The sequence below is a fragment of the Panthera uncia genome (genome assembly GCF_023721935.1).
Source record: "Panthera uncia isolate 11264 chromosome C1 unlocalized genomic scaffold, Puncia_PCG_1.0 HiC_scaffold_3, whole genome shotgun sequence".
NCBI classification, from domain to species: domain Eukaryota; kingdom Metazoa; phylum Chordata; class Mammalia; order Carnivora; family Felidae; genus Panthera; species Panthera uncia.
The window spans coordinates 45,853,358-45,874,634 of NW_026057584.1; positions in this window are offsets into that span (position 1 = coordinate 45,853,358).

The following is a 21,277-nucleotide window of genomic DNA, read 5'->3' on the forward strand; positions in this document are numbered from 1 at the left end:
CCAAAATGTCAGTGGTGACAAGGTTCAGAAGGCTTGATGTAGCCTTGGAGTTGAGCACTATGTTCACGGATGATTTGCTCAGCACCATTCCTGGCAATAACAGATACACAAGAACACTTGTATAATTAAATGATGAAGGCTAAGCAAGTCAATTAGTCCTGAAAAATAACACCATGCCTATTTCATCCCTCCATCTATCTACCCATTCATTGATTCATAGGTATTTACTGATCATCACCTATGTGTCAGGCTTGGCACCAGGTAATATGGACAGAGTAGATTCAAGGATCACTCAAGGTTTTTTGTATGTAGTAATAAATACAGATAAATACTAAGGCAATTTTGCAACACTGTATGTACCCTGATAAGAAGTGCTGGGTTTAAAGAAGGTCATCTGATCCCAATTTGAAGGTCAAAAAAAGCTGTTTTCTAGCCACGATTTGCAGAATGAATGAGTTAATAGGAAGGTAAGATACAGAGAAAAACACACACAAACAGCCAGAGGCTAAAAACAACATTGTACACTCCCAGAATTATGAATAGTCAGGAAAGGCTCAAGTACAGAGTGCAACGAGGTCCCTAAAAGTGATGGGTCTAGAGTAATAAATACGAGTCATGTTAAGAAATTTGGACTTCTGATAACATCATATGATTTTTAAACTGAGTTATAAAATAACATATTGCAAGATATTACTGTTATTTTTATTATTACTATAAATATTATTGTTCCTTGAAAAAAGTTAAAGGGAGGACAACAAATTGAAAATGAAACAGAAATCCTCAATAGGGTTTACTTTAAAACAGAAAGTTAAAGCATTCATAAATGCTAATAAGTGTGATTTTACTTTTAGCTCTATTTTTGCCCTGCTTCTGCATTCCATGCAGTTTTATATGTCTGTCTTTAAAGAAAATTGGAACTGTTTATATGTGCTTTACTGGGCAAATGATGCCTGACTGTGAAAACTTCCATAATCACAACCTCCATGAAAACATCCACAATGGTAAAATGGAAGATATGATAATCTAATTTGATTACACCTTATCAAGAGGGAGGAAAGTTTTAGAGGTGAGTGCACCAGGATTTAGGTAGTAGAGTGAAAAGTTTAAGGCAGAAGTTACTTACAAAAGCTCTCTTGAGACTTTCTAGGTCACTTTGTGAAAGAAAAAGACGTTAGAACATCCCCTAAAGTCTACAAGTAGAAGCTACAAGGTGGCAAGTGTCCTGACACTTTTTTTGAGGACTTTATTTTCATTTCAATTCTGGTCTTGTGAAAGTTGACCTGAAACGTCCTTCACAGTTTTAACAATCTGTTGGTTTCCCACCTCTGTAACTCATGTTCTCAGAGGGATGAAAATATAACTAAACAGTACCATTTGCACACCACTTCATAGCTTACCAAATGCTTTAATTTGCACTATCTTAATAAAATATTGGAGACTTGATATTCACTAGGCTTCACTTAATCACCATATTGGTTTCTTTGGTTAAAGAATTTCACAGGGTGAACATGAGAAAAAATGTGACCAATGCAATTCAAATAATCAGCAACTAGTGAGACATTCTTATCCTTACCCAGATATCCAGTTTTAAATATTATAGCTTATTTGATTTTTAATTATGTATATCCAAAACACAGAGTGATACTTAATCATGAAGACAGTTTTTTTGTTTCTTTGGTTTGGTTTTGTTTGTTTTTGTGTTTTGTTTTGTTTTGTTTTCTTGGTGCAATCTTTTGGCTTTCATGATTGACATCATCTTAAAACTATGGCCTCAGAACATATGTGTTTTCTTATGCTTTCACGAATAAGATAATCTATCATTCATATATATTTAAGAAAATACAGCAGTAGGTGAAATTTGTACATTTTTTTAAAGCAAGCAATACATTATTTTGGTTTCAGGTAAAAAATACTTTGGGAAAAAAATTAAATAAGGCGAATTCATTGTGTGGTGGCATTTTCTTACTGAAATGGGAATATTTTCCTGATTACTTACTTGGAAACTGTAACAGAGAAGCACATTGTTTCAACAAAAATAATGGGCATAGGTAAAAGCAATAACACACAAGATCTTCATTAAAAAAGGCAAAAAGAACTAGCAGTAGAGGAAACGTGTAAAGATATTCATTGCATTTAGGTATAATCCATAAGAAGCAGAAGTTGCTGACACATCTCTTCAAAAGGATGTATACCTAACATATTTGGTGAAGGAAATAATTTTCTTTTTTTTTTTTAACATTTATTTATTTTTGAGACAGAGAGAGACAGAGCATGAACGGGGGAGGGTCAGAGAGAGGGAGACACAGAATCTGAAACAGGCTCCAGGCTCTGAGCTGTCAGCACAGAGCCCGACGCGGGGCTCGAACCCACGGACCGTGAGATCATAACCTGAGCCGAAGTCGGCCGCTTAACCGACTGAGCCACCCAGGCGCCCCAGGAAAGAATTTTCAACAGGGGAGTTAGCTTTAGGCTGTGCTTAAATATCACACACCAGCCTTAATACCATGTACACAATTACAGTATCCTTTCCAATATATATATATTATTTTTCTTCCAAATTTTTGAGGATAAAATATTTTGCCTTCAGAGTATATAATTTCTTCTTTTAAGTATTGTTTTTCAAATAAACTTTATATTGTAGAACAGTATTTGATTTACAGAAAAGCTGTGATGTTAGTACAGAGATCTCCAGTATGCTCTATACTATTTATCTGCTTATTAACATTTCATATTAGTATGCTACATTTGTTGTAATTTATGATATCAATACATTATTAACTAAAGTTCATACTTTATTAATATTTCCTTAGTTTTTAACGTAATGCCCTTTTTCCGTTCCAGACTCGCATTCAGGATACCACATTACATTTAATTGTCATGTCCCCTTAACTATCACTTGCCTGCGACAATTTCTCATACTTTCCTTGTTTTTGAAGGCTGTGACAGTTTCGAAGAGTAGTGATGGGTATTTTATAGAATGGTCCTCAACTGGTTTTGTCCTGTGTTTTTCTTGTGGTTAGACTGAGATTATGAGATTATGAGATTATGAGATTATGGGTTTTGGGGAGGAAGACCACAGAGGCAAAATGCCACTTTTCATTACATCATAGCAAAGGCACATACTATCAATGTGATTTACCTTGATCACCTGGTGAGACAGTGTTTGCCAAGTTTCTCTACTGTAAAGTTATTCATTGTTTCCCTTTTTGCATACTGTACACTTTGGAAAGAAGTCACTGTACATGACCCACTGTTAAAAAGTGACAGTTATACTCCATTTCTTTGAGGGCAGATTATATATAGAAATTGTTTGGAATTATTCTATAATGGAGATTTCTATTCTTTCTCAACTTAAAAATGTATTCAATCATGTATTTATATTAATAGGGACTCAAGGATATTTATTTGATGCAGTGGCTTATAATCTAATACCACTTCACTTATTTTCTTGCTCAAATTGTTTCAGCGTTGGCTACTGGTAGCTCTTTCAACTGGCTCCTGAATCCCTTTGGCAAAACTCCATAATTGTGGTTTATTTTTTTTTCTTTTTTAGCACTTATTTTCTGACACTACAAGACACTACAGGCTCATCTTTATATTTCCTGCCCCATTCCTAGAATGAGCCATTTCTCCGAAGATCCTGGTTCCCTGTGTTGAAGGATGGTATTAGAAACCAAGATCTAGGCACTAAGGTGTGCTCATTGCTATTGGAGTATCATTCATCACTTCTAGGCAAAGAAGACGATGACAGAGCAAGGAAATACATGTGCATATTATATTTATTTCGGTATATATACATATCTGTACATATTTCTATACGTAATTATCTTTATCTATATTAAGCTAAACATGAGTTTGTGCTAATGTCTCCAACTCTAATCCATTACCACATGGATCGTTTTATCCTGTTCCCCTTGTTTATCTGTCATCTCCCATTCTAAAAGTAAGGAACCTGGTCCACAACATTTACCCTCCATTTACTTAATTTTTCAAATCTAGTATACATGTATAGTAGAATCAGGATTGTTAACCCATACCCCCATGGGGATCAACCTTAACTAGACTATAATTCTTATGTACTGTTTCTTTTGCCTTTAGTCTTACAGATTCCACTCATTACCAAAGTTATTTAGTACTTTTTTATCTCTACTCCCTTTAGTGAGATTGTTTCATATAGTTTTCATATGGTTAAATTGTATGGTTATGTTCTATATTCCATCCTAGGATCCCCTAACCTCTCATAGACTTTTAAAAATTTGCATGAAGATTCACTCTGTGCTATAAAGTTATATGGATTTTGAAAATGTATAGTATATGTATCCACAATGAAAGTATCATACAGAATAGTTTTACTGCCCTAAAATATCTCCTGTACTTCATCTATTCATGTTCCTTCTTCTTGCCATCTGATCTCCTGACAACCATAGATCTCTTTACTGTCTCTATGTTTTGCCTTTTCCAGAACATCACATACTTGGCCATCAAGCTAGTCTATAATCTGGCTTCTTTACTTAGCAATATTCATTTAAAATTTATCCATACCCTTTTTGTAACTTGATGGCTCATTTCTTTTTACTACTGAATAACATTCTATTGTATAAATGTACCACGATTTATTTATCCACTCACCTTTCAGAGGACATCTTGCTTGCTTCCTGTTTTTGGCAATTAGGAATAAAGCTGCTATAAACATTCATGTGGAGATTTCTGTGGAGACATAAAGTTTCAAATCAGTTTGGTAAATACCTAGGAGCACACTTACTGAATAGTATGATAAAATTGTATCTAGTTTTGTAAGAAACACCCAAACTGTCTCTGGAGGGGGCTGTACCATTTTGCACTCCAAGCAGCGATGAATGAATGACTTTCTGTTACTTTGCATCCTAACACATGTTTTGCGAATATCTAACCCCAATCTGTTTTTTTTTTTTCTTCTCTTAATAATGTCTTTTACATACAGAAGTTTTTAATTTGAATAAAAGTCCAACTTATCAATTTTTTCTGTTTGGATGTTTTTGAGGTTTTGATATAAATTTATATTTTTACATCAGTTTACTAAAGCCATGTTCTTAATTTATTACATATTGAGATTTTCCTTGTGGCCTAAGAATTTATTCTAGAAACATTCTATTTATTTATGAAAAGAGGTAGAACATTCTCCTGGTTTTCCTCTTCCCTATCTGAACTTTCTTAATCATCTCCTATGATGCTGGGGCTCAATCCTGGGCATACTTTTCTTTGTATTTTACTTTTCACCTTTATCCATTCTGACAAGCACTCAAAGCCTTTTGTTTGCCTGCTTCCAACTTTATTTCTCTAGTGAAGATATTTCTTTATTTTAAGTCTTGTGTATGCAGTTGTTTAATTACATTATCACACATATAAGCTACAAACATCTCAAATTTTCCATATTCACTACTGAATTTTTTTGTATCCATTTACTACTGCCACCTCTGCCCCACTTAGTTGCTCAGGCCAGAAGTCTTGGTATTGTCCTCCATTACTTGTCCCTCTCCTGAACTCTGACTTGAAATCCCCCGGTAAATCCTTTTGGTTTGAACCATCTTCTCTTCTTCTTCACTTCCACTACCCAATCCAAGTTGCCACCATCTCTCTTGGACTATAGCAATATGTTTACTGCTTCCCTTGCTTCCATTGTTACTCTCCTCTACTATTTTTCATATGTAACCTCACCTTTATACCTCTCAGTGACTTCTTATTTTAGTCAGCATATAATTCAAATCCTTAACATGGTTTCTCAGGCTTTACCCATAACTACTCGTCTGAAGCCAATTTTTCTCTTTACTCATTACACTCTAGTCCCCTCTAAATTTTCAGTGGGCCTCCAGCTCTTTTTTTTCTCTGAAGCTTTTATGCATATAGTTTGGTTGGATTGAATATTTTTTTGGCCATTGTTTACTTGGCCAGATTCTAACTATTCTTCAGGACACAGCTTGTTGCAATATTTTGGAAAAAAACTTCCCTGACATAGCTATGTCAAACATCTCTCTTTTAGGTCCATTCATATTACTCTGGCATTTTCCTGGTTATTTTCTTCTTACGCTTCCATATGTGGATTTTCACATTCCATTTCACACACACACAAAAATGCAGATGAAAAGGTGTACATTTTCTTTTAAAGACTGTCAACTTAAATTTTGAAGAAGGTGCTCTCACCTTATATCAGCTTATCTATTTTAACTAAGAGTGACAGCTTCTTAGTAGTACAGAATGAAATTCTTTCCCTTTTTTGTTATAGCTTGGTTAAAATTTTGATCACTGAAAATAGCAGATGGTTCTAGGAGTATTATCCAAGGCAGCCTTTGTATTCTAAAATATTAAGATAAAATATTCAATCAGAAGACACAGTGAACTTTGGTCAGGGGTTTTGTATACTAAGTTTAGAGCTTAAAAACAGAGTATTGTTTAGGGCTGCTGGGTGGCTCAGTCGGTTAAGCGTCGACTTTGGCCCAGGTCATGATCTCACAGTTTGTGAGTTCAAGCCCTGCGTTGGGCTCTGAGCCTGCTTCGGATTCTGTGTCTCCCTCTCTCTCTGCCCCTCCCCACTCATGCTTTGTCTCTCTCTTTTAAAAATAAACATTAAAAAAAAATTAAAAACAAAAAAAACCTATTGTTTGACTTGACAATTACATCATTGAAAACAAAAGGAAGTCATTACTTTCTTCAGCTTTCAGACTGATCTACAGTTAACAGATTTTAATAATAATAATAATAATAATAATAATAATAACTTTATTCTTCCTGTCAGCCTAATGAGTCTTATTCCTCTGATTTCAGCTTTAAAATCATAGTTTTCTCCCTTACTTCTATCTGAGAAGAAAGACTATACCCAATGCAGCAGCCAGAGGATGGGGTATAACCAGAGCTTATCATATCCATAAAATTCAAGTCTTCTGATTTGGTGATAACTTTATCCCACTCTTTTTACCTCACACCCATGTTTTGTGCCCAGTTTTCTATATCATCTGTTTGCACTTCAAATTTGATTGGGTGATCTATTGTCAACCTCAACTACACATGACTAAGATAAATTCCCCTCATATTTTTTCCTGACTTTTTCTTGTGTAACATTTGACTAACTGGATAGAAAGGTATCATTTTGCTGACAGCTCAGGTAAGGACATAAAGGATTTTCATTGCATCTCTCTTTTGATTGTCATATACATGTGATTATAAAACCCTGCTGCTTCTTCATATGGTTCTCTCAGACCCACTTCCTCTGTCATCCTCAGCACTATCCTAGATGTCATTTCTTCTAGACCTACTTCTGAAATTGTCATTTCACAAGACATTCTTACAGTATTCTTTTTCTCATCCACTGAGCCTCTGCCCTAGCAATCTACGGTTTTTTCCACTGCCAAAGCTGTTCCAGTACAGGTTATTTTGAACATACCACACCCACTCCAACCTCCTGGAAGCTTATTTCTGTATTCCTATTCCACTATAGATCAATCCCAGGTCCTTATTCTATACATCAAATCCTTTTACTAAATAAGCATTCCTCTCCTCTTTCTTTTTAAAAAATCCAAACAATTTTCTGAACTTCTTTCCAGGAAGCCTAATGTCAATTTTTCTTTATTCCTATCATTTATTTTTTTTTTCCTCCTCTCAAAGCAGTTATTATTCTCAGAGAATAATTTTCCTTTAAAGACTACCAAAATCTCTGACTTTCTTTCTCCTTTTCTCTTTCCCCTTAAATAGTGTCTAACATTATTTCATTTATTTCAAAAAATCTTTCTGAATTGATTATAAAGGAATATATAATAATATTTCTTAGTTTATTGTGGCCAGACATTTTATAAGGCTATTTCTTCCATCTTTTCCCATTTATTTGTATGTATCATCTATTCCTGAAATGTATTATACTTTATTTTGATATAGTGTACTTTTATTGTTCTCTTTCATATGATGGCCACAAATTTTTACTCTCCTTACCCTATAAATATGTATCAGTAAGACTGTTTGGTTTTAAGCAACAGAAAACACTTCCAAATTAAGCCTCAAATGAAATTTCTTTTTTTTATATACATATTTTTTTAAGGTTTATTTATTTTTGAGACAAAGAGAGACAGAGCATGAATGGGGGAGGGTCAGAGAGAGAGGGAGACACAGAATCAGAAACAGGCTCCAGGTTCTGAGCTGTCAGCACAAAGCCCGACGCGGGGCTCAAACTCACGGACCGCGAGATCATGACCTGAGCTGAAGTTGGACGTTTAACCGACTAAGCCACGCAGGCGCCCCTGAAATTTCTAATGGATATGAAGAAATACTTGGAAACAACAATGCATCTGGAAAATCAGACCTGGGGTACTGTCAGATACCAAGGGATAGGACAGCAGAAGACATAGCTACCCTTATAACCCAATATAAGCTTGGTCAGAATAACTGGATAGTACAGGAGGATCTGGCAAGTGGAGTCTCCCGGACTCCACTGAACTGCTTCTAAACTCTGCTCAAATCTTAATGCTAACACCAGGACTCTTAGTATAAGCAGCAATGACTTGAGCATACTGTTATGCATAATTAAGTATAACTTCAGCTGCATGGGGGTAAATAGAGGCTTTCTGTTTTTGAATTCAGAACATTGCCTTCTATGAACATTCAAGTGATGCAGAGGATTCCTCCCAAATTGGAAGAATGTTCAAATATTGATGGTTAAAAACCAGACATATATACATTACAGTAGCTTTCTATATTTTTGTCACTATTTTAGATTTTAGCCTAGGGAAATGGAAACACATTTGTACTATTTTTATCTGCTATCATCCTGGTTCCTAGGTAAGATTTTTTTGTTTTTGAACAATGCTAGTAACATGATTCTTGTTTCAGTATGAATGCCTCCTTTTACAAGGTAAGAGGAAAATTTCCTCTGTGATTTAGCATTTAACAGTGTTACATGTGCTAAAATAATGAAGTAAGTTTGCCTTTTTAAACATATCATGTATATATGCTGATTTGAAGCATTTGGCTTCAAATGTTTGTCTTACCTTTGGTGTCTGATTGATTAGAAGCTCAAAATGGAATGTGTGAGTTTATGTGTCTTGTATATTAACTTAATTACCTGGTTTTAATGTGCAATCTGTTAGATTTTATTGGCAAGGCATATCACAACTTTTAATGAGTCACATCTAGTACCAAAGGCACACTTTAAAAGAAAGAAACCACATAATTAAATCAGGTTTAGTCTATTTAAACACATTGGACTGATTAGATACTTTGGCTTAATTTTCTGAGAAAAGATAGGAAGTTTTAAATTGTATTAGTTATTTACATTATGCTTTTTATTCATTTGTAAGTATAAATCAATTTGGGTTATGAAAAAGGAACTTATCATGTCTTTGTCTTCAGCAAAATAAATGAATTCTTGCATCAGATAGAAAATGAGTGCATATATATGTTTATGTGCATTTTTAAAATATTTGGATTACTGAATCCTCAGATATTTAATGTTGTGTGCATATTTATATGTCCATTACATTCTCAAAGGGACCCTGGCCAGAATGAGATACGGAAGCACACTTTAGTGACTACTTTATATTTCTTTCTTACTACTTAATAAAATAAATTTTAATGAAGTATCAACGAGTTATTGAAAAATATTTTATCTTTGTATATAAACATATGAAGTACTATCTCTAGCACTGTATTCATTAATCATCTTTAAATTTAGATGGTAAAAGATGAAGTAAAAATGGAACCACCATCTTAACACATGTATAAACTAGATATATAATCCACTAGAAATATCTTGATAAGCTATAAATCTGAATAAATTCTCAAGTTACATTTAATGGATTAAAATGCTACTAATGAAGTCTCAACAGAGTGTGGGTTCTGCAGATTTCACAATGCAAAAATAATAAAAAATGGAGGAAATATTCTTCAGTATTCAAGCATTATTGCCTAATTAAGCAAAGTAGTCATTCACATCATGGACAAACAGCTGAAATTTTGGTATACACCTTTGTTATATGTATATCTTCCTTTGTAATGTAAATTAAAATATCAACCAACATTCACATTGGAACTGCACTTAGAAAGCTCAGTTGTTAAATATTTTAGCAGCAAACTACTGCTTGCATATTTAAGAGTTGAATTCAGTGGCCTGGACACTGTGATAGAGAGCAAGATTGCCAGTTCCACATTTATGTGGTCCAGTCTGTTTTGCTGTTACGGGATGACCTCCTAGCTTCAGCTGTTGGCTAACATGTCTCCGCTTGAACACACAGGAGATATATATACTTATGTAAAGTTGATTTACGTATTTAAAAAGTTATCTCTTTCCCAGTTCTGTTGACTGTTACTGAGTTATGTTTTATTTATATGATTGTTGACTATCTTCTTTACTGAATTATCATTACTGTGTTTGCCCAATGCAGGCCTTGAACTCATGACCTTGAGCTCAAGACCTGAGATGAGATCAAGAGTCCAATGCTTAACTGACTGAGCCACTCAGGCACTCCAAGTTGGGAAAAGCTTAAAAACAACAACAACAACAGCAACAACAACAACAACAACAAAAAACCCCACATACATACCAAAACTACAAATGCAAACACACACACATACACACACTGAATGGTATTTGTAACTGTAACAATTACTGAAAAATTCATAAGAGTCTAGAAACAAGTGAAACCCAATCTGTAATATGTAGAAATCTGTGGTGAATATATTTCAATTGAGAATCGTTTGAAGTGGGACCAGTCAGAGAAAGTTGGCTGGGTGGAGAGTATGGTGGGGGAGACAGCGAGTGTCTAGCTAGCTGTGTGTTGGTAAAGTTCAGATGTTCTTGGTGGCAGCAGTGGGCATCTCTCTGAGAATGGTCAAATCCTGTGTAATCTGTATATTGGCTCCCCTCATTGGCCCTATATTCCAGGTTTGCTGTTGATTGCCTGAGTTTCCCTATGCCATTCTCACTTTTCTGTTTAGGCTAACTGGAATTAGAGCTTGTTGTTGGTTTGTTTTAGATTAATTGATAATGGCATTTTGATTTTTAAATAACTGATATCCTGTATCAGATGGGAGTTTTCTTTCCTGTTGGCCATGATTATTCAGTCATTCAAGATTTTATTCATTCTTATTTTTGTCATGCAAGAATTCACTTTTTAAAATCAACCAATGGGGTCTTTAATTAGATGTGAAGATGAGTTTGGATCCTCTATCTGTGAGAGATAAAATTCTAGTGGGTCTGTGGGCAATAAAATACCTTCAAAATATTTGGTTATTTAAAGAAGAGATTGTTTTTAAAGAAGTACCAAAAATAATTATTTATATTATATTATTTTATATATTATATTATATTATATTATATTATATTATATTATATTATAAAAGAAAGGGTGGTCAGAATTTGTATGTTGACCACTACTAGGCATAAACAGGGTTAGTCATGCAATAAAGAGTTTTTCTAACCATTAGGGCAGCCTTCAATTTTTGTTTTTAGTATATTTTGACCATTTTATTTCCTTCTTTTAAAAGATAGATGGTTACACCTGGAAGTTATATCACACCGTATGTTAACTAACTGAAATTTAAATAAAAACCTAAAAAAAGATAAATGGCATTGGAAATCAAGCATTTGTTATAAACAAATATTTCCTGAGACAAGACACTTGAATACTATTATGTACAAAGTTTAAGGAGCATTTATACAACTTTAACAACTACATTAGAGTTAGGACTCTTGTTAACTATGCTCAAGTAATTGATCTTTTTAACTAGTAAGTTGGGCATTTTATTTCAATTATTCATCTAATTTAAACAACCACGAGTCTTTCATAAGGTAATTATTCATAATAGGAGCCTGATCAGCTGGCATCTCAGAATTTGCCAGTGTTAGTTGTGCACATTAACTCTATTCTTGTCTAATAAATAAGGGACAACACTTAAGACTCTTAGCAGAGAGAGCTTGAGGACCAGATGAGGTGCTGAGTTTCCATTTTCAGATCAGCAATTTATAAGTGGGGGGGGGGAAGGTATTGCAATGATCTAATCCTATTTAATATTAAACATATATCTTGCAAATAGTGAAAGAAAGTACTATACTTGTCAAACATTCATAATTCAAAGCTAAGATTTCCATTTGGAGTTAAATTAAGCAATTATTTGATATGTGTTATTTCCAGGCATGAGGGTCAAATAAGAACACAGATGAGGGAGAAAGCCTGAACTGTGTAATGTAATACAGGGAGGACAATCCCAGGGGAGAAGAAATAACAGTTGTACTTTAGTTGTCCCAAGAATGGTAGTGAGTGCGGTCTACAGATAAATTTGTTTTAAAGGTTTTATTTAACCTAAGCCTTGATGGAATTAGAAAATAATTGACCCTTTAACACTTTATAGTACATATCATGGGTCAGTATTATTCTATGTGCTACATGTATAGTCATTTAATACTTACACCAGTCCTATGAGGTTTGTCTTAGTAAAGAACTTGTTTGGAGGTTCTAGCAGAGGGGCGAAGCTTCTCATATACCCTTGACCCAAGAACCATCCTCTTCTACCTGGGAAAGTCATCCTCTCCCACTGAGCACACATTTTCTAGAAGGATGCACATGGAGCACTAAGGGAGGAAGGGGACATCTGCCTAGCCAGCCAGATCAGAGGAATCAACCCTGGCAATCAATGGGGTGGCAGATGCTGCAGCCACATCATCCTCACATCCCAGGTTGATCCTATTTGAATCACCAGTGTGCAAACGAAGAAATTAAGGTAACAAAAGATTAAGAAACGTTCCCAAGGACAGATAGCTTGGAACAGTTAGCCATGCAGACGGGATCCAGCACCAGTACTTTTCATTCCACATTTTACCCTCAGATCACCCGCCCTGCCCACAGCCCTGCTAAGGTGGGTCTTACAAAGACATGTTCCTTAATCATAAGATGCTGCCTCACTTCTCTAGAGAGCAAATATTTTGTGCACATATTGAAATATTTTGTGCAAATGATCAAGCTGAGGCAGTGAGCTTAAGTTAAGAAATGCACTAAGAATAGGCTGGTTAAGTGGTAGAGATTAAAGCTCAACTGTCATAATCTGGAGAAGAATCTGAAGGGGCCATGATGGCCATGGCTGGAAAATAAAAATGGGCTCAGGAATCTGATGGACAGAGAAAGTTAAGAGAAGACAGTAGACCCATGGGAGAGCCAGTGACATCATGAAAGAGGGAGAGAGAGAAGAATTTATCCTATTCCAGCTAACCTGTACCATTATTATACAAGAGAGAAGTTGAGAGTGTGCCTGTTTCTGTTTCTGTTTTATCATGGATTATATCATTTGGGAGTCATTGAGAATTCTCCAGGAGAAGAGTGAAATTATCAGGGGGATGATACAATACAATAAGTAAGACAGTAGAGGATATAATAGATTGAAATGGGAGAGACTAAGAACAAGATATTCATTATAAAAGCCTATGGTTATGGTTGAGGTAAAAGTATAATGTTATTAAGAATGGATCAGAAAATTATAGAAGAAAAACCTGAATTCTTTCATATGTTAATTTAGTTATTAAATCATTTATACATTTGTTTCTGTATTTCTTTGCCAACACATATTTACTACTATATTGGTTTCTAGGAACACGAAGATGAACAACTCAGTCCTTTCCCTCAATAAACTCATCATCTAGTGAAGATGTGTATAACAGATTATTCATAGGACCAACATACCTAAACTAAGAAAATCTGGGAAACGTTTTAAAAGAAATGACATTGAATTAGAGGTTAAGGAATCGGAAGGAAAGGTCTAAGATGTTGAAATTTGGTGGCTGTGAGTGTGGTGCTGATAGCAAGAAATATGGAGATAGGAGACTGATTCATCAAGAACTGCTTTCTAAGAATCTATGGGGAAATTGGTTGAGATGAGGGAAACGAATGACCTGCACCGCTAATAATCTATCTTTAATTTGTCTTCTATTGCCCTATGAGACACCCAAGGAAAATGTATGCATAGATTTGGAGGCCTAGTTAATAAACATTATCAGGCTGAGATCAAAACACTTTGGAAGACCTACATGAGCTATACAGGATCAGATGAAGGGCTCTATGTCATTGCTAAAGGTAAGCTTAAGTTCAAGCAGGTAAATGACCATTTTGGCCTCATATCTATTAATCTTATCCCCTAGTGAGAAAAAGCTAATTCAGTTGGCAGAAAAGCAAATTAGTGTGAGGACTGGAGCAAGAAGTCAGATAACTTTCTCCAACACCAAGAACCTCTTGTGCCAACCCTTCTCAGTCTAGGGAGCCTCCAAAGCAGGACCACAGCCCTGGCTATCTGATCTCACCATTTAAGTTGGAAGAGAGCCCAAAGGGATTAAAGTGGGGACCAAAGAAAAGTATAATGTGATGTTTTTGATTCCTTGAGGAAAGACTGGTTAAATGGAAACCACGATTAATAAAGACTGAACCTTGTCTCAGCAGAAAATAACATTACCTATTTCCCTATGACAGTTCTTACCTCTCAAAAGTGCCTTACCTTTCTAGTATCAAAGAATGGTGTGCATCTCAAAAGTAATCATTTTTAAATGAGTTTGGAAAATGTTAACATAACTTTGCAATATCCCCTTTCTATGCACATTAACACAGAAAAACACTACAAAGTCCCAGAGGAAAGAAACTTAATAATTTATTTCCCCCAAATTATTTGATAATGAATCTTATTTATATAACCCATTAACATTGCAGAAAAGACTTTGGAAAATACTGCAATAATGGAAGAGACTATAGACATTTGCCAGGACATTTCCCTATTCTAGAGAAACATATATTGTTTCTAAAGATATCCTGAATCTTCTAAGGATTATGTACTTTCCCAAATATGTATTTCATGCTCAATAAATCTGGGCTGAATAAATATTATTTTCTCTGTGATGGACATTTCTTTTTTTTTTTTAATGCTTAATTATTTTTGAGAATGAGAGAGACAGAGCATGAGCAGGGGAGGGGCAGAGAGAGACAGAGAGGGAGACACAGAATCTGAAGCAGGCTCCAGGTTCTGAGCTGTTAGCACAGAGCCTGACACAGGGCTCAAACTCATGAACTACAAGATCATGACCTGAGCGGAAGTCAGAAGCTCAACTGACTGAGCCACCCAGGCACCCCTGTGATGGACATTTCTTACAGTGCCACCATGATATAGTCACTGGCAGTCATGTGGTATTTCCCAAATTATACCACATAGGTAGCTACTCCATATGGTCAAGAATAAACTTAGTTTTCAGAATTTGAAAGAGGTCCCCACTGTTCTCAGAGCCGAGATAACCTGTAAAGCAGTAATATTGGAGTTTGACTGCTTCACTCATGACTTTCATAGGGACAATGATAATTTGGTTTATTCACTATATTTAAATATAGATTAATTCTTTTAAATTTAGGAGTCATCCCGCATTGCCACCTTCCCTAATCACCACATTCCATACATACACACACGTACATGCACTCACTACTATATATTTGTATATTCGTTTAAGCATACATTATAATTTCAAAAAAAGATTAAAGATAAATTTAGTCTGAGGTATAGGTATAGTCATTATTTTGAATAATAAATGTAGAATCTAGTTTTTGGAAGTGGTTGATAGCAGAGAAGCACACATTTTGGAAGCAATACAGAGAATGATGATGAAAATGTAGTGAGTACATATTTTACTGTAGCTGTGATGTTAGTCTAGGTTTCCCAAAAAAGTAAGCTCCACAAACCAAAAGCACATTCAAATGGCTAATGTGAAAAACAAATAAAAATAAAACATCACTGCTGGTAGATTTCAGCAAGAGGAAGACCAGGTAAAATTCTAGAGCTGGCTAATGACCAGCTGCTTCTGTTTCGTTGATAGTGTGCTTGGCTATAGTTGACAAAGGGACACAGTGGCTATCTCAGGCTGTCAAAAAGGGTGGTAAAAAGGCATGGAGAAAAGATTTCACAAGATGCAGATATTCTGAAGAATTGAAATAAAAATATTTTAATTTCAGGATCCTGATTATCCAAGATAAATTTTTTGAAATGAAATGAAAATGAAAATGTCACAAGTTTAGGGCATTACGGTGTTGTTTATTTAACAGATTGCTGAGTTTTCTATCTGTATTTTGATTTAAGATATCATGTCTGACACCTATAGTTTTGTTTTATGAATACTAAGCTGATTAAATTTTAATGTTTACTTATAGCCTCTAAAAACCATATGGGGAGTTATCTTTTTAAAGGTCATCCTTTGAATTTTTAAAGGTCTAAAAGTTTTAGTATTGCCTTAAGGCTTTCTACACATTTGCCATCTAAATCTTGCCTGCATATCCATTCAGAATTCCCCTGCACATCCATTTGCAATTTACATATACATATACATGACACCAATTTGATTAATGATCTTCCCATTCTTACTGTGCAGCTTAATGGACAAAATAGGATGTTGACAAGGCTCTTGAGGTAGGCATGAGACATACTGATTACACTGTTTTAAGACCAATGGAACATTTTCAGTCACAGAACTTTCTGGTATTCTAAATGTCTACTATTTTTAATGCTTATGTTTTCAAAGTGTTTCAACTCTGATGATGGTAAAATCATGATAATTACTGCAGTTGTTTTTGTTGACCCAGCCTCTGACATTAAATCTATGTATGCCCAACCTCTTAGAGGGAATGGGGTCTGAGCATTCTCAGAATGTGGTCTGAAGTTATTATTTGAAAAACCAAATAATGTGTAGTTAGATTGTTTATTTTTCTCATTGCTAGATTTAATTTTATCAAGAAATCATATTCATTTTTGATGGTTTTTGTCAATAATCCTGATTATAATGTAGTCTTGAAGAACTTTGTATCTGAATAGAGCTTTCAATAGTTTATTAGCTATCTTCCACAGAAACCTTATTAGGTCAGTATAATTATCTGCTATTATATGTAAGCTTATTGGAAAATATTCTCTAAAGTAGCGTTATCCTCAAAGTGGCACTGTTATTTTAATATTCATTTTGATAGTAATAGCAGAATCTGTGTTTAATATTATGTCCTCAGGCATACTGTACTTAATACATCTTATTGCCTGACACTTTTTTTTCATTTAATTGCCATAATAATGCAAATGGAAAACAATAATGACTAAAAGATAAATATATGACCTTCAACATTAAGTGTGAGTCCATAAAGAAAATTAGGAAAGAGAGGGTGTGAAAATATGGTTGATCTTGGATAATTTTAGCTAGAAATTATTCACAGGCTGTTACTTACTTAACTCATGTTGCCTCAAGTTACATGAAAAGCTAATAATTTTTGGGGCACCTGGGTGGCGCAGTCGGTTAAGCGTCCGACTTCAGCCAGGTCACGATCTCACAGTCCGTGAGTTCGAGCCCCGCGTCAGGCTCTGGGCTGATGGCTCGGAGCCTGGAGCCTGTTTCCGATTCTGTGTCTCCCTCTCTCTCTGACCCTCCCCCGTTCATGCTCTGCCTCTCTCTGTCCCAAAAAAATAAATTAAAAAAAAAAAAAACAAAAAAAAAACGTTGAAAAGCTAATAATTTTTTAAATCTATATTACATATATGTAATTAATATGAACTGATTAATAATATTATGAAAGACAAACTGACAAACTTTTTTTTCAATATATGAAATTTATTGTCAAATTGGTTTCCATACAACACCCAGTGCTCATCCCAAAAGGTGCCCTCCTCAATACCCATCACCCACCCTCCCCTCCCTCCCACCCCCCAAACTGACAACCTTTTCACCGTATGATAAATTTTCAAATTTTTCCTGCCCCTTGCCATTCTTACACAATCATCTAACTTGGGCAAGGGCTAGTTGGTTTGGTCTCCCATTTTTTGTTTTTTAGGTGTTATCCACTCTGAAAATGTATGTATGACATATATGTGATACGTTTTTTTTCATTATGATGAAGAATACCTATATTTATACACATATGCATTCATCCTAGATTTCAAAGGTATCCATTTTTACTTTATCCAAAGTCTAATACTATAATATCTACAAACATATCTGTATGTGTCTGATCGTATGTAATATATAATTTGACCAACGTCTTTACTACTGCTAAACTAACTCAAGTAAATAAATCTGTTTCTGTCTATATAACTTCTCCCTATCAAACATTTGGAAAACCTATTTTCTTACCTGAAAGTAATTTCCAGTGTTCTCAGTAGAGAAAACTACATAAATCCACTCTTTGTCTACAATTATTTTTCTAATTTTCTAAGATGTACAATTTTTCATAACTGAACTTTTTTTTAAATTACTGAACCTTTGCTGAGAGGGTTCAGGCCTGAATCCTTGGAAGACTCCCACCAAGAGGTATCATTGGGTAAGCACACATTTCTTGGACCACCTCTGGCCTAGAACTGACTGGGCCAGAAACTATTACAGGGGGAAGGAAAGAATGGTTATGTACTAAAAGTTTCATTAAAATTACAATCTGGTAAAAAAAAAAAAAAACTCACAAAATTAAGTATTTCGTGGTCTTCATTGTAATTTAGAGTCATATCCTACTATTGTCATTTGTCTTCTACTTCAATATTTTTGCAATGTCTGAAGGAAAACTGTTTTGAACCAAATGATCTGGATGTTATTTTCCATTGCTGTTGTGGGTGAGTAGACTGATAATTATCTGAGGTTACTGTATTTGATTTATAAATTGCAGGGAGAGTGCTTATACTGCTTTTCTCATATTGTTGTTTTGAGAATTCAGTAAGTTAATATATGTTAAAGTGTTCTAAACAAAGTATGAACTACGTAAAGTATTATTTAGTAACTTCTGAATTCAGCAGCAGTACCTGTGTATAATGATATCAGCCAAGATAATTGCTGCCAAGTATGTAATGTAATAGTGGGAAATAGGCATAGTTAATATAATAGAAATTTCATAAAAATACAAAAAGTATTAGAATTCAGCTCATTATTAACAAGTAGCAGATTTGTTGCCTCAAACAAGTAATGAAAGTAAGTATACTTTTAAAGGATGTTGGATAAATGTAAATTGGTCAGCATATTGTGGGAGGAGTTTAGAAAAGAATAACCATTTGTATCTGATTTTGGAAATAAGAAAAAATAAACACAAATATGTGATATTATCTAAAATTAAAACTTGTTACATAATCAAAGTAGCAATTATAATTTTAAGTAGAAAAGCAGAGACTTGTTTCCCTGTTTCATCTAACCATCGCTATGCCTTATAAAATACTGGGATTCTTGAGCAACTATATATTTGTGATAAATTAATACAAGGCAAGTGTTCTATTCTCCAAACTGTGTGATATTTAAAAAATTTTGATACAGAAAAAAAGATGAATTATTTTGCCTTTGTATAAATGCATACTCATAGCCATCATAAAATTTCACTAATATATTTCAGGTAATATGATAGAGCCTGCTTTCCCATAAAAAGTAACAACCTTGATAATATCCATACAGTTAACTAATCAATAGTTGGTAATTTATTTTAAATAAGCCTTATCACTAACTGTGTAACCCCATAGTTTCATGAATGACTGTGTAAAATAAAGTATAAGTCATAGTTCTTTTCCTCAATATGAAATTTGGATTTTAAGCATACCTAGATTTAGAAGAATTAATTCAAAACTTATGCTAACAATTTCACCGTACATTCTTGGTTTGATGCTTATTCTCTGTTGTACACCCAAAAGCAAAGATAGATAAATAAAACATGAACACATCCAAAAGACATACCAGCCTCAAAAATAAGATAGGTATGCCTGTGAACCAGTAATAGAACCAGAAATGCAGAGGAGTTAGTCAGGCTAAAGTCACAGGGCTGAAGGGTCTGGGTTTGGAAACCAACAGAAGTATCCATGGTTTGGCCCCTTTGGGATACTGGGTTTTAAAATATTTAACCAAACATGGGACTTGCCTCATAACCAGGCATAGTGTTTAGGGGCAAGGTGGCTGGCAGTATTCTACTCATTAGTGGAGTAAATAAATATGTTTATTTATTTTGAGGGAGAGAGCAAGTGAGCATGAGTGGGGGCAGGGGAAGAGAGGAGGGAGAATCTTTCTTTTTTTTTTTCAATATATGAAATTTATTGTCAAATTGGTTTCCATACAACACCCAGTGCTCATCCCAACAGGTGCCCTCCTCAATACCCATCACCCACCCTCCCCGCCCTCCCACCCCCCATCAGCCCTCAGTTTGTTCTCAGTTTTTAAGAGTCTCATATACTTTGGCTCTCTAGGAGGGAGAATCTTAAGCAGGCTCCATGCTCAGTGTGGAGTCCAACACAGAGCTCCCTCTCACAACTGACTGTGAGATCATGAACTGAGCCAAAACCAAGAGCCAGATGCTTAACCTACTGAGCCACCCAGACACCCTCCAGTATTCCACTTATGAAATAGGGCTGCAAATATATGCTAGTCATCTTTTTAAAGATTTTATTTTTAACTAATCTCTACACCCAACATGCGGCTCGAACCCACAACCCAAGAGCAAGTGTCACATGCTCCACTGACCCAGCCGGACAGAATTCCAACATGCTAGTCATTTTCTCTTTTGCCTGGGATACTGCTGGCTAGTGGGACAGGGTTGGGAAGGCAACATTCAGCCTTGGGTCCATAAACTGAGCTGAGTGCCACCCTGAAGGCTGAATCTACACTATCTCCAGTATCACATGGTGAGGAGCCCATAATGTATAATCATTAGACCTAGCTGTAACCTAAAGTGCCTCAGGGATCATTAGAGACAGTTAGGAAAAAAGTACCCGCTGTGCAAAAAGAAATGTAGAGTGAAGGTGGGAAAGAAAAAAATGTGATTTATTTCCACTGGAAAATCAAATTACATTTTTATATGGTAATCAAAATATACATGAAATTATAGACATATCGAGACTGAAGAGTGACACAAAAGTAATTAAAGCATGCTGAACTTGTAGTGTTCAGGAGAATAAAAATAATCATAAACTTTAAGCCTTGACAGAAAAGTCTATAGTTAAGATTGTATGTCAAAAACATAAAAGCAACTGCTGTAAGAATGGCTTCCAAATACCACAAGGGAAAGGAAAATGTAGAAAACTTTCATCAGTGCAATAGTAGACAAGAAAGTAGAAAAAAATAATTAAAAGAAGAGGATGACAGTTAATCAAATTATAAAATAAGGTAAGATAATTAAGCCTACAAATATTAGTAATCACTTAATTTATAACTGTATTTCATTTACCTATAAAGTTAGAAATAAGTGGATTTGAACAAACTAAAGTCCTATTATATGCTTCTTACAAAGCACACATGTAAACAAAATTGTACAAAAAT